Source organism: Sylvia atricapilla, chromosome 3 (assembly GCF_009819655.1).
Source record: "Sylvia atricapilla isolate bSylAtr1 chromosome 3, bSylAtr1.pri, whole genome shotgun sequence".
NCBI lineage: Eukaryota > Metazoa > Chordata > Aves > Passeriformes > Sylviidae > Sylvia > Sylvia atricapilla.
In genome coordinates this window covers 87,822,697-87,838,421 of record NC_089142.1, presented here as the reverse complement: position 1 = coordinate 87,838,421, position 15,725 = coordinate 87,822,697, and the positions used below count along the sequence as shown (strand labels likewise).

General features: G+C 36.4%; 1 protein-coding gene across 1 annotated transcript in view; it reads left to right on the top strand.

Annotated features, from left to right (window-relative positions):
• The window catches only part of CAMKMT (calmodulin-lysine N-methyltransferase), a 213,159-nt gene that overhangs the window by 149,220 nt on the left and 48,214 nt on the right, over positions 1-15,725 (top strand).

Below are 15,725 nucleotides of genomic sequence, written 5' to 3'. Positions count from 1 at the left end.
CAATCCAATATGCCAAAAATACAAGAAATGTATGTTATTTAGAGTGCTAAAGGAAGGGGCCATGCTAGATTTTCCAGGAGAAATGAGGAGCTCTTTCAAACCCAGCTGTCTAAAAGACTCAAAAACTATGCAATACACAGGGAGATTTTTCTCCTAGGCTCTAGTACTAGCCATGTGCTCTGACATACACATTGCCAGGGCTTTAGAAACAGGCTCTTGTCAAGCATCCAGAGAGCAACACTAGCATTTCCATGGGTTTCAACTTTCTCACACTCCTAATCCATCAGGTTTGAAGATATAATCAGGAATTGCAATCTAAACTCCTTCTTATGTCATTGTATTCTTCTTTTCTCTTCTTTTCTGCATTTTAAACCTTTGGTGCCAGGACCACCTTTGTGAATGATCACTTGATATTGAAGGCATGACCCATAAGCACCCATATCTACTCCATTTAGTTTTCCCTCTAAAACCTTCCCCTTTGCTCTCCCTTTCCTCTTCTCTCTCACACTTAAGTTCAAGGGGTGTTCTTGGCCAGAATAATGCTGAACCATTGAGATGCACAATGAGGCTTTGCAGGTCTGTGCTGTTCATCACCTGTACCAAATCCAGTGCTCTGTGAGGAGGTGAGGGATCTGAAGCCAAAGCAGATCTTTGCTTGTGCAGCAGCAGAGTGGATGCTGTAGCTCTGACTTCACTTACGGATGTCTGCACCCTGGACACATGCACTTTCCTGTCTGTATTTTTTCCAAATGTTAAACCATCCCGTATGGTATCGGGAAACTCTGCTGCATTTAGTGCAGCAGACCTAGGACTGTTCATTTGGCAGGTTTTCAGACCTGTCTGCTGGCATCTGTCACCATGTGTGCAGTAGTGCCTGGGGTCAGCTTGACGGGGAATGTGCACCTCTGCGCTGCCACGCGGGGAAGAGGTGCTGGTTGCTTACCGGCAACTCTCCAGGTACAATTTGAAATCGTTCTTGGTCTGCCGGGTTTGGTTGCAGTTCTGTGGCTGAGCGCAGCCTAGCAGATAGGAAATGTGCTATCTTACATATCCTTCAACTGAGCAGGTTGTGTGGGGCTTGAATATGCTGTCTGTAGATGTGGGAGGGGGAAACTGCCTCTAGCGTGGAGCAGCTCTCAATGAGAATATATGTAGAGACAAGTCATTTTGAAAAGGCCTGGTTGCTGGAAACGTTTCTCTTTTTCTTTTCTGTTTTAAAGAGTAGATTTTTTTAGGCAATTAAAATTTACTTAGAGTTAATTACTAAGTAACTATGATTTTTTTAACAAATAGTCTTTTTGATGTATAGCAGAAATAATCATGATACTTAAGTCCGCTCCTTTTAGTATTTCTTCCAGTTCCATGGGAGCACTGGTGGGGGGAATATTTACCATACAGATCTTTTGATACACAATTTCATAGTGTGATACATTTTTATTGGGGGCAGTCAAGGAGAGTAGCTACATTTCTCCTTGTTTCGTAAGCATGAACGGGAGATGCAAGCATGCTACTGCTAAGGCGGTCATCACATTCTGCAATTCTAATGCTAGCTGTACTGAAGCATAGACAGAAGAAACCCCAGGTATTTTGGAAATTGTACACTAAAACCTGATCCTGGTAGAGTGCTACTCTACTCTGTGGTATTTAGTTTATTTATGGCTAGAGAAGATACATACTATTCTTGAATCTGAATTGTCTGTTCTCTACTTTATCACTGACTCCCTGGAAGTCAGTGAAGTTATGCAAAGGTTGAATCAAGTTGAGATTACAGTTGGAATTTTCACACTGCAAAATTATATATACACAACTAATATTAGGTTATGAAAAAGAAAAGTCAAAACCAACATTGAACCTTAATACATGTTTGAGTTGTAAGTGGTTATTATATGTACATGCACATATATGAACTGTTAGGTACTAGGAAAGCACTCAGCATCAGTTTACTTTGCTTTGTAGTTTGTGCAGGTTAACAAGACAGTGAACATCAGTTTTAGTCATGGTGACTTGTATATGGTTTCGTGATACACCATCTGTCTAATGCAGCAGACATTACCTGCAATTCTCTTAAAATGATCCAGTACCTACCATAAAAACTGAGGTTGTTTGCTTTTTAAAGGAACAGCATGTTAGCACTTGGCAGTAAGCTCTGGTTTACTAGCTGATAGGTCAGACAAGCTAAGATGGCTCTTCTGTCCAAACAGAAGGGTTGAATGTGTGCTTCTCTCTTATTTCTAAAGTGTAATCTAGTTCCACAGACCATCTGCTTGGTTGCTGTATTATTTCTCCTCTTTATCCTGCCTAACAAAACTAAGGTGTACACCAATACCCAGGGGATAAATGGAATGATACCTTTAAGCCACATCTGTGTATTTTTCCTATTTTCCTGTCCTGTTATTTTGGCAATAGACACATAGATAAGTTTGTTTCATATTTAATCTTTCTTTTCTAAAGAAAGAAAAGTTTTATTGACCTAAGAAGGAGCATTTCAGCAATGTTAATGTGTTCTCTCACACATATGTTCCCAAAATTTGGGACCAGTAATGGCATTTTATTGGATTGGTTTGTTTCAACAGTGACAGCCGAATTTTTGGAAAAAAATCTGATATTGCAATGTGATATTGCTGCTTTGTTGTGACTAAATACTTGCTTTGGTCTTGTTTTGAATTAAAGTATCCCAGCATTATGTAGAGGCTATCATAGTGTGTTGCCCCTCTTCTGGATAGCATTGTTTGAAATTCCTGTAGTACAGAGATCAATTCAGTGGAGAAGATAGTTTATTCTACAGTATTTATTTAATGAAGAAGAAAAAAAGAGAAAACCCAAGCTGAACCTTTGGAATTGTGAAGAATGCATTTATACAGACAAATTGGCATGGGTTCCCAGAATGCACATCTCAGAACATGGTTAGAAAAAGAATAGTGTAAAAACATTCTGAAACATAAATCAGATGGCAGATCTGTAAATAGACATGCAGTGCTCATTCAGGTGCTGGGGTGAAGCGAACAGACCCGGCACTGCCGCGGTCAGGGCTGTAACACTTTGGAGCCACTCTTGTGGAAAGAGAAGCTGGAGAGGACAGAAGGTGAGCAGTGATTGCATTGGTCATGTCAGGCTGGTCCTGGGCGTTTTGGTGCTGGCAGGCCTGTCAGAGCAATTACTGCCCCTGAGGAGGTTTCAATTCAGCTGGATGCTTTGGAAGTTACTTTGCAGGTATAGTTGTTGAAAGAGAAGCTAGTAGTAATAATTGTGCAAACCATTGCTGTGTATAAGGATTCTGGGATAGAAGAAAAATACATGCATACATGGTGGGTGTTTATATATGTATATATATGTATTCACAATCCCAGCTTCCCAGATGTGCTTCTAGGTGATAAGTAGAAAGGATCTGAAAAACCATTATCCCAGTGCAACGCTTTCATTGCCAGCCATTTTACTTGAGTCAGCACAGCCTTGACTCTATCAAAGCTGCCACCTTTGTTTTGTTTACTGTGTTATTCTTGTTTGGAAAGCAGGGAAGAAGCGTGCAATTAGGTACAAAGTTTCTGGTGGAGGATATCAGAAGAGTGTCACAGGAAGTCTACATGTCTCAGACAGTTATCAGCTTTCTCATCTGACTAAAGGCTCTCATGCTGTCTTCAAAATTTTCTTAGTTTCTTTGTATGCAAAAGCAATAAACTGAAAGGGGAATACAATTACTGGGGTTTTTAAAAAAATTAGATGGTTTCTGAGAAACTGAAATGGGCACAGCTAAATGGGAAATTACAAGACCCTCTAGACAGTGGAGAATATTTTGCTTGTGTCTTGTCACTCTAATTCAGAGTTTTCAAATTCTGTAATAATAATTCTTGTTGTTCAGGGTACAAAACATGGTAACCTTGATGGAATATTTACAAATATCCATTTGGTCCAAATGTTTTCACAGTGACATTAATGTATAATGTTACTGAAAGCAGTATACCTTCTGCTTTTCTGTAAGTGTTTTGACTTCCTTGTCCAATTAAGTCTGAAACTAAAGGGAAAGAAGAAAAGGTAAGACATATGTCATAGCTCTTGCAGTCCTTTTTGCTGTGTGAATCATTATTTTCTTTTTAGGGAAAATACTAAAAGAAGGATGATTCTATTCAAATTTGGTTTTGCAACTCTTTTGGGTAGAATCTTGAACCTTTGAGTAGAATCTGGCCTGTGCACTTCAGATTTAACTTTACTGTGGATCTGTCTTCCTTACCAAGTGGATTGTAATTTTCTGAACCAACCTTTCCACTTGAGGCTAATCCTTTTAGGAAGAGGTAATTTTCCTGTTTATCTTAATTGACATGTTCCCTAAATTTCAATCTCTGCATTAACTTGACCTTAATTATGTGGCCTCATTGATAAAATGAAGGTTACTCAGGCAAGCTCCATGCATGATTAATATTTTTATTGTGTTTGTAACAATTAAAAATCTGAACCCTCTTCCTAATCTTTACCTTCAAGAATTTCTAAAAATGAGTGTAAAGAATATTTATAGTGCTTTTTTGTCTTTTTTAGGTTCTTAAAAAATAAGTATTATATCTGAGATATATACTTGAATGAAAATCCGTGTATTTTCTAGTTTCTCTTTTCAGAAGTATGCTTTGATTTTGTAAATGCCATAATTTAGTCTTGATAGGTCTCTACTGCTTAATTTTTCATTTTTTCAGATTAATTTTACTCCAGTCAAACATGCATTACATATAGTAATAGATTATTACAAGTGGAACATCTTTTAGCACTGTCAGATAGAGTGGGTTAATCTTAAAATTTGAGCCATTGATTCGTAGCTTTTAATCACTATTTATCTGAATAAAATTTTATTAAATACTTCTAGTTTGAACTGTAGTTATTACTGACTTTAACTTAGAGCAAGCAGTTAATGCCTAAAATTCGTGCATTAGAAATTCATTCTCACGGTCACAGAAGGCTGAGCAGTCTTGCAAGTAGGAGAGGACTTCATGCTCCAGGTATTTTTGTCCTGTACAATTGAGTTGTTAGAAAGAGGCTACAGTACTTTGGGAAAATCTAGCACAGCTGTTATTATCAGTAACATTCACAGCTGGTTTGTAGTAAAATGCAAGACGCTCTAGTCTGTGAATAAATATCTTTCTGACTGCACAGGATGATAATTGCTCTGCCAGCACTTTCTTTGGCACCTACTTATCTCAGTTGAAATGATTGATAAAAATATTTTTGTACTGACATTGAACACTTCTAAATTATATAATGATTTTTGTATTATTTCGCATTTACTCAGAAGAAAGTTCATGCTAAATTGAGTTTCACTACTGTCAGTATCCTTATTAATCAGAATAGGAGAAGTATGGTGCGTTTCCCACCTTTTTGCACAAGATCGATTTTTACAGCAAGACTTCCTCTTTCTTTTCTTGGAGCAACATGGAGAGTTATGTACGAGGATATCAAGTCACTGACTTAAAACAGAAGACAAATTCACTAAAGTGAAAATGATTGTGATAGTTCTCTAATTTCCCCCACAGTGTATGTAAAACTGACTTTTAAAGTGTTTAGTGGATAATGGATCATGTAAGGTCAGTACTAGCCATAGCTGTTATGGCTATTATTTTCTCCTTTCATGGGAGGGTGCTCAGCAAAATGAGATTGTCACGCTCTTTTTTTTTTTGAGAGGACAGCGACAGACAGTTAAAAGCCTCTTCATGTAAGGATGTTATTTCATAAAGACACCAGCACTGGATTATCCTCTTCACTTTAAACTTCTGCCAGCTTGTACAAAGAGATAAAACAAAATAGCCCCAATCCCAGGGGTGGAGAAGTGCTGGCCAGATCTGCCCATGTCCACAGCTTTCATTTTGATTAGTCACATGTGAGGAAAATTCACTTAGGCTGAGAGGTAAATTTAATACCGGTTATGCCCATGCTGTTCATATCACAACCATTTTCACATGATGCCACTTAATTCCCTAAGAAGCAGAAAGGTAAATCGGTGGCTGGCCAGCTAAGGTGTCATAATGCATTAGGACCAGGGCTCGCTGCAGGGGATAATGGTTCTGATTGCTGTTGACTCATGTCTCCACCAACTGCCTCATGTAAAATAAGTGACATTTAAAAGGCATCAAGATGTGAGAAGAGGTGAAGAAAAAAAAAAAAGGAAGAAGGAAAAGCAGAGTACTAAACTTGCCACTTGAACATAAAGTCCCTTTTTCACCCTAAGTGGTATAAAAATGATAACTCAACATGCCATAGGTGACCTGTGCTGTGCTTTGAACTTCTTGTCTTATGTTTTTAGAGAAAATCTGTAAAATTGCTTCTGGGAACTGCTCCAACATGTTATCATTTATTTCCCATTTAATTCTTTTTTTTTTTTTTTTTTTTTACTGGTTTTTTTTTTGCCCTTGGATATCAGTCTATTCATCTTTTAAAAAGCTTAAGGCTGAATCAAGTTAGGGAATGGTATACAACAAGAGGCAGCCTAGTCTCTGAAGGCCCATTTAAGTCTATTTTTATAAAAAGAATCAAATTCCAGTTTACAGTAAGCATATGCTTCAGTTGACATCTGTTTCTAAGACTTGGATGCTTTGTTTGCATAACAGGCACCAATAAATGGCCTTGTTTTAAGTCTGCTCACTCAGTTGTATTTGGGTTGTTCAGCTGGGGATTTGAGTTGCAGCTGATCCCCTACCACTCATAGCAGATATGAAAAGGAAGAAAAAAAATCTGAGAAACACAGTCTTATTTATTAATGCAGATTTCAGGATTCTCAGTAAGCCACTTTCTTTTTGGTGGGTGACTACTTAATACTTGTTTGCCCAGGTAGGGAAGCATTTAAAAGTATCAAGTATTAAAGATAATAAAAAGTTTGTTTATTTTTTTAATGTTGTATTTAATAACATTTGTATGGTTCTCAGCTGACAAAGCCTGGTGCATGTAATGCTGGGAATTAAGTGGATGATATGTGTTAGAAATGCATTTGTTATGGCAACATATATTATAGTAATTTTTAAACACTACTTTTGTTTTCTTGAAGTGTCTGTGCCCTACTGATGACACAGCCTAAAATATTTTGTAAGCAAAATTTAATTATATCTGCTTTCTTGGGAAAGCAAATTCTGGACTTCTCAAGGGAAAATTCAGAAGTGTATGTGTTGCTTCTCTAGCTTGCAGAATATAAACCTTTCTCTGTGAAGTGATGCATTCTGTGGCAATTATATGATATTTCTCTCATATGTATGACAGTTTAAACACATTTCTATGAACCTATGTAAGGCCTGTAAAGAGTACAAAAATGTATCAGTAGTATCACAACTCTGTAATTACCTTGCTTAATAACTACTATAGTTTTTTAAAAGCAATAATACCAGCACTACTTCCTTGTTAGTATTTTGAACTTCCCCCCTAAATTATTGTAAAGTGCTGTCTAGTAGTGTACAGAATATGTAACATATTTCAAGTGGATTTACTTATCAACTTTTTCTAGTGATACCAACAGCAGTAGTGTGAAATATATCTACTCCATTTACTCTTATCCATTGCACCTACTTTCTTTTTCCCTTTAATTTTTATATATGGTAAAAATTTCATTGAAGAGAGATTTTAGATGACAGGACTGTAATTTTAAAACCAATAGAAGAGGTGTAAGCAATTTGAGCTTAGCTGAAGCATAATCTTAGGTTGTCAAGAAGAAACCCATTCTCCCTATGCTAATCAATCAGTATATCAACCAACCAATCATCTCCTCAGCTTAGCATATATCCTAAGGTTTGATATATCTATTAACTGCCCATCATGCAGCTGGTCTCCAGTTGATGAGATTCTCCCTATCTTGGCATTTGGAGGCAGACAACGGAGCTATCAGAGCCTCAGATAAATACTAAAGTGGAGATTTCAATCCTGTTCCTGATAGCAAAAGACAATCCAGGAATATAGAACATATTTTTAGAGAAGAGCACATAGAGAATTACATTTTCAACAGTTTGTTATATGTGAAAATTGCATATATTTCATGATCCCTTTTTCCTCCACCCCCTTCCAGAAGTAGCAGTAAATTACTCTTATATTGTGACTCAAACTCTTAACAGTAAAAGAGAACAACAAGAAAGTGATAAAATTAGTTTTTAACTGCTCAATACTGTAATGGTGTTATAAAACTCCTTTAAAAAAAAAGCGCTTTTCCTCATTATTGCAGTGTTATTACCCTATTGATGAAGAGCTGTATGAAAATAGTGTGTCACAACATACTTAAACCTTAGGGAAAAAGTTTGAATTTCAGAAGATTATATACCTGCCTCTCTATTTGTGAAGTCTGAGCTCAAAACTCACTAAGTAAAAACATAAACTAGGTGTTGAAGAGTCTACCTGCTAATATGGAACTTTAGCATGAGATTTAACATAATGTTTCAAGGTGCAAGAAATGCTGTAGAAATTCATGACTTGTGTATTGTCTTTGCCATTAGTAAAAAACTGCCTCAAAAATCAAGTGGCCTAGACTGCGTTTTGTAAGAGCTTTCTACTCCCTAGGGAGAATCCTAGGGTTGCCCAAGAGCCCGTGGTCACCATGGAATGTTGTAATGTAGGACACAAAGGACAGGTGGCCCTCTCAAATTGCACTATCAAAAGATGGGGCCAAATTTCTGTGCTGGCGTATGACTGAACAATTCCTGAAGTCAGAGGATATGTGCTCACTTAATGAAAATTTTGATCCATTTTCTTCACTGACCTACCAACAGTAAACATAAGCATATTTTTATGGAGTTAGCTTATAGGCTTTTTCCTGCTTTCATTTAATTAAATTGAGTGTAATGATTTGCTTTGCTTTTTTGTTCCTTTGTTTCTGAAACTCAAACCACTGGATGTTCTGAAATACATTCTCTCAACACTGAAAAATGGCATAAGTACCTAAGCTACATATCTTAGTCAAAGCACATTGTTCTTGACACAAGAGCACTTCTGTATCAGGGTGTAGAAAGGTAAGTTTTATACAGCTCTACAGTGTTTTTCAGCAGAATTCTTGTAGCACCTATCTGCGTTTTTATGCCTTGTAAAATAAAAATGTGGTCAGTTAGGTCATGGTTTATTACAGTAACATGGAAATGTGAAAGTAATCAGAGAAAATATTTCAGGCTACTTTGAAGACTAAATTCTACTCTTATCACTTTAATATCCTCCTTTACTGTAACACACTGAAATACTGATTTCCTGAGAAGGTTACCCTTGGATTTGACTCTACAAAACGATCCAAAGCACTAACATACATTAATATAACAAAGGCTACTTTGTTTCTCAGAACAAACGGGCATATTTTAAATCCAAGGCTGGTCTGTTAGCTGGGATACACAGGCATAATACTAGTTGAAGATCTGGCCCATTGTGTTTCATGAAAAGTGCCAGACCACCAGCTGTGGTTCTTGAAACCTGTTCAGGCAAAACCAGCTTTGAACAGTGGTGTAGTGTAAGTTCTGTCATCTTGCTCTGTCCAACCTCACCTGGAAGGACCTGGAGCATCCTGAAATCCTTGGCCTTTCAGGGAAAAAAAAAAAAAAAAAAAAAAAAAAAAAGTAAATATTTTCTTTTTATAGAGATTTGCTTTAACACTTACTGTCTAAATTCATATGGAATGCAGATCCATAAATAGATGAGAAGTCTAGTTCATCTTTGTGTAGCATTCTCACTTATAAGAACTCATTACAGATCTCATTCCATAAGAGAGATGAAAACAAGGTTTAGTGATATGGGGAGATTTAGGGCACCTGCTGCAAGATGGTAGTCAGTAGTGTAGACTTTTGAAAATTGCACACTTAGCACCAGTTGAAATTACCCCAGGAGAAAGAATCAAGGCCTCTTCCGTACAGGGACCTGACAAATTTATCTAAGAATGTGAAGGATGCATGGTCACAATTTGCCAATACATGAGATTCAGAGTACTAAGATACACTGTTTTGTTAGACAAATGCTGTCCAAAGCCTTGAAAATGAACTTTGCATGCAGTTAATATTTCTGCTTTTACCCAGTTTATATCTCCTGGCTGTATAGAACAGAGACTTTCCTATAGTTTGGTTGACTGTGTAGAATGGTGGAGTTAGATAAGGGAGAAAAATATGAGTCAGAAGCTGCTGGGACCAAAAAGGTCTTGTCTTTGTTTAGTTTGATGGGGAAAAAAACAAACAACAAATCACAAACCAAACAGAAGAAATCTAACCTCTAGACACTACTTCTGAACACAGCCAAAATCACCCAAATAAATTCCATTTTATTTATCTTGAGCATTATATAAGGGTGCATAGGGCAGTTGCACAAACTTCCATGTTCTGTATCAGATATTTCAGGAAGATAAGCAATATTAGTAACCATGTTAATCTAGAGGTTTTTACGTTCTTTACCTATGATCTATCTCTAAACCCCAAAACAAACAACTGAATGAACCCAAACCAACCAGGGGAAACCTCACAGAGAAAAAAAAAAAACAAAAAAACCAAACAAACAAACCAACCAAACAAAAACCAAACAAACAACAAACAAACAACAACAAAAACCCACCAACCCTCCCCCCCCCCCCCCCAAAAAACCAAAAAAACCCCCAAAAACCAAAAAAACCCCCCAAAACCACACAACACCAAACCCCACAATAAACCCCCAAACTAGTTTCCTCAGTTCATCTATAGACAAAGTGAAACTATGATATTGGAATTGACAAGGTAGAGATACACGGCTACAGCTGAGATATGGTTGATTGTATCTTTAAGCTATTGTGAATACTGGAAAAAGGCAGTTATTTAATTGAACTATCCAGCTTTTTGCCTGTACATGATTCTTTAAAATCTTCCTTTCTCTATTTTGTTTCTTTTTGTGAAACAAATAAATATGTATGCACTCTAGGTTTATTCTTACATATTTAAATGGTACAGTTCAAATATCGTTGCATATTCTTTTTCTATGCTTCTCAGAATGAGTGCTCATTTAAATCAGATATTATGAAAACCCGATGACTAATCCTAAATTCAGGTGTACTACCACTCAGGCTAGGCAGATTGCTAGTTGATCATGCTAAGATGCTCCCTTATCCATTATTGGATCTGAAAAAGAGGAGGATTAAGAATTATCTGACTTCTCAGTTAATGTGCAAATCATCTAAAAGCTCAGCTTAGAAAGGTCTTAGAAAGCCGAACAGCACTAAAATAATAATAATGTCTTAAGATTTTTTAATAATATAAATGTGCGGTATCACATTTTTTGAGTGAAAATAGAGTTTTATGATTTCTATCTCGGATGGTATTTTACCTCTCTCTTCCTGTTTTTATAATGATGCATGAATGTCCTAGAACTCTACTTCTAATTGAAACTTTTTCATTACAATTAGAAGTTGTCACTTGGGACAAACTCACACTGTTGAAATTTAATAACAGTTATCATACTTTCAGGCAATAGTAGAAAATAATTTGATAAATATCTTTGGAAATGAGCATTAATCTATTTACTTTTAACAAAGCATAAGGCAGGGAAGGAAAAGGATATCTTGGGAAATATATTTGTATAATGGATCTGTGATCTTTACAAGGATTTTGTCTGTAATACATATTTCTAGTATCTTTCTCTACTCTTGGTTATGGTGAAAAAAACCCTTCATTGAAAAGACTGAAACACTATTTTTCTGTATTTTCAAGGGACAGGAGATTCTGTGAACCAGAAGGTATCTCTTAATGTTGTCTCTTTGCATTTTTAGGCTAGTTCTGCTGTTTGCTGTAGTAATATTTGTTTTAGCATTTCTATCACTCCAATATATATACTTGCCTTTCAAAATCTGTGAAAAGTATTTAAAAAGAAAAGAGAAAATGCTAGTATTTCAAAACCCTATTATAATGCATTTTCAAATATGTCAGACACATCTTTGTTAAAATTAAACCAAGGATTGGTTTTGAGCGAATAGCCCTATATCCTTACAGATGCTGTGGATGGATGCATCTAAGCTGCTTATTATATTGATGGGTTTTGCTGCTCTGCAGCAAATGAAAACAGGCAGCTGCTTCCTCCATCAAAGCAAAAAGCAGCCTGAGTTTTTATTAAACGAGTGTTCATTTCTTCTATTGCCAAAATTCTTACACAAAACAAAAGAGCAGTTTTAGCACATTATTGCTTAACTAGACATGAACAACTGACAGCAAGTGATAAGCCTGTCTGCTTTTCACAACTGGTAATCATTTTTGGAATAGATGTTTTAATATAGTTGAATATAAAATTTTGTAATTTACATCTACAATGGTACATAAATTTATAGATCCAGTTTTTTGCAGGAGAATGAAGGCTATAATCACAAAAGGTTTGTTCCAGTGTTGTTTAATTTTTAATAACTATTTGAAAACTAGGTACCTCCCCCCCCCCCGAGTAAATTCATTCATTTGAAAAAGATGTTAAAGACAATTGTAGCAGTACATTTGTACAGTTGGCCAGTTTTTCTTATGGAAGGGATATGCGTGCATTTACAGCTTTGACTTGTTACTGTATTTCCACATCAGTTCCACTGAGCTTCTTAAGTTTGTGCTCTAGAAGACATTTGCAGATTGCAGACCATCATGTTTCCCTCCTAGTCGTGAATAATAATGAGAGTGAAAGTGAGAGATACGGTGCTGAGGCCATTTTGCCTAGGCTGAAGATCTCAGCCGGTGCTTATACATATTTTTCAATGATCTGAATATCATGAATTCTGTTTTAGATTGGAAGAGAGACAAGAGTTTCTACAAAATGTATGTGCATAGGGAAAAAATGTTTCTCTTTATATTCTCTCCTATTTTTTTCTGGTGTTCTTGCACCTTTTCAAACTCACTTATAGCATTCCTGCTGTGGAAAAGTAAGCTAGCCATTCTCCCAGCCTCAAATTACTCCTCTTCACTGGACTTAAAAGGTGGTTTGCCATCTGCAAAAGCCAGGTGCAGTAAGGCACAGATATAAGGTGCTACTGTAAAAGCTATTAAATAATTTTCTTTTTTCACACTGTGTGCATTTATTGCTGAAGTTACTCACTTGTAAATACTGTTTGGGTAAATTTCAGATTGGAAAGCCTCAGATTAGACAACTGGACTTTCAAAATATGTTAGCTCTTAAAAATGCTGGCATTTGAGGTGGTCAAATGTCCAGACGGACACAGTACTTTGTAGCTGTCCTCCTTTTGAAAATCGCTCAAATTTATTTTTGTAGTAAATAATTTTACAGTTCGAGGCATACCATCTGCAACTAACTTGCAATGATGACTCTTTTTTTTATCTGCATCTGCTGTAGATGGGTGTAAACTTAAAATTTTGTGTACTGAAAACAGAGTGAAACAACACGGATTTTCTTCTGTGAGTTTTTTCCTTGCTTAGCAATTTCCTCCATTTCTTCAGTTTACTAAAGTGGCCAGGTTTGTCTTTGGATTATTATGGAGGTAATTTCTATGGAATATTTTCATTTCTCTATGCATGCATTTTATGGTATCTAAAAAATGAGTATTTGTAGTATTAGTGCCTTACGTGTTTACATTTTTTAATTCATTGCACTTTAGGTGGGATCTTAGGTAGCAGGGATTATTGATTATCCTTTCATCTGTGTCACATTTTGCGTGCTGTGTGAATAAGGGAATGAAAATAAAATTTTTACTTCCTGACTATACTGAGCAACGTTTTTTAGTGGTAAAATTATATTGAAAAGTGGCTTGAGGTATGGAGTTTGAAGAAAGTTTAGAGCTAGAAATATTTTTGAGAGCTATCAATGCCAACTAACTACAGCAGTGCAATTATTTGCAGGTAATCTTTACTCAAGCAATTACTCAAATTAGAGCACTCATGTTGTATGGTACCACCAATGTGTATTTGGCAGACATACACTGTGCATCCACTTGGTATCTAGTCTTAATTGTGCTATTCATAATTTCATGTTTTAAATTTTACTTGGTAGTGAAGTTCACAGCTCCACTGACAGAAGGGCTCAAATTACTGAGCTTAATTTTGAAATTCACTCCTAGGTATGGTGCTGTTGAACCTTGATTTTGATCTGCTCTCTTACTTCTCCAGGACCCTCAGCAGATATACTGTGCTTCTTGATGTGGTGGTGATCCACAGAAAAACTAACCAGGATAAAATTATCAAACTTACCTTCCCATGTGACTTGAATACAGTCACACAGTCAGTAAAAAATAAGGTTTGATACTGTAAAATTAGGGTTGTGCTACAATGCTCTAAGAATGGAAGGAACCTTATTTGAAAATCCTAGAATTCCTTATGTCGTATTCCTATAATAGCTTTTTCCAGTAAGTACTTTAGTTTCAGGGATTTTCCATCTTCTCTACAGTCTTTTAGCAGATGTGATGGGGAATAATTGCCTGTCCGGACAGGCCATTAATTTAACACCTCTCCACAGTCTATTGTAGTGCTAAAGATTTTCCTGCTCTCCACTAACCGTGTGTCTTGGTGTGGAAGGATAAAAAGTGGTCAGAAACTTAGGGTCAGAAAACAGTTCATCATTGCTCACTGCAGTTGTTGGTATGACTTTTGAGACATTATTCATCACTTTGCCCAAAAATGCTTTTTTTCCCTCTCATTTTGATGACTGTTAGAGCAAAAAGGTGATTTCATGTAGTCAAGAATCAGGACAAACTAGAAAAAAGATCTTTTTGAGTATATTCATGTGGGGAAAATTACTGACTTTTCAAATTTAAATTGTCTTTGCTTTTGAGCGTTAAGATAGGATTTGTACAAATTTTACTTGAGACTTCAAATGAATAGGAAGATATCTCATAGTTTAACAGTTTAATAAAAGACAAAATTTGAATGTTGAGATCAGACAGACGTCTGTACATGTGGCTGTGAGAAGAGCTAGAGAAATGTGAAAATACTTTCAGTTCGGCTTAGCTTTGAAAGTAACTTCTTAATCTGCTAACATGAGTTAAGCAGTTGTAGGACAGCTTTATACCTCCTACTCAGAGCTCCCAGGGACGGCTCACCTGTCACCTCCAGTTGCCCCTATGTTTCCTGTGTGTAGTGCTGGCAGAGCAGAGCAGAGCCAAGTTACACTAATCTTGTACTATCCCAGTTAAAGTAATCGGTAGCTACCATGATTTCTTTATACCTGTGGAGCAGTGCTGAGACATAATAGCTTCAATAGTCAAATGTCTTTCTTTAAAATGCATGTCTCAAAATTCTTTTCTACTGACATGATGTACTTTAAGAACTTCACATCACATCTCAATATTTGTTATCCAAAGGTTGACAGCATTCTTTAAAATATGTGGTAAAAAGCAGCAAGAGGAGAGAAACAAGAAACAATTTTTTTTTTTTTTAAATACTGGATAATTTATTTCTGGTAGACAATTTTCTGTACTATCAGAGTATTCAGCATTTTTAGGTTAGTTGCAGAAGAAGCACAGACTTAGTGCAGCTTTGGACTGGAGCTCCACCTGTTTGTTAAAACACAACATCCTCAGAATGCTGTCTGCCTGTGGCTTAGTCCATGTGGCTTGAAGGTTGCTTTAAGAAACTGTTGTTCTATGACTAGTGCAGAAAGATCTGACACTTTCCAATAGCAAGCACTATGAAAGTGATAAAACCAACTTATGTTTCTTTTCATTATTAAGATTTTTTTAGTATTGTTCCTCTGTAGGAAGAGCTTGGGTACCTTTTTTTTGTTACATCATACCTCATGGTACAAGGATGATGGGTAATTTTTCTTGGCCTTCTCATGATTTCATTCTGTGTGTCTAAGTAACTTAATCTGTC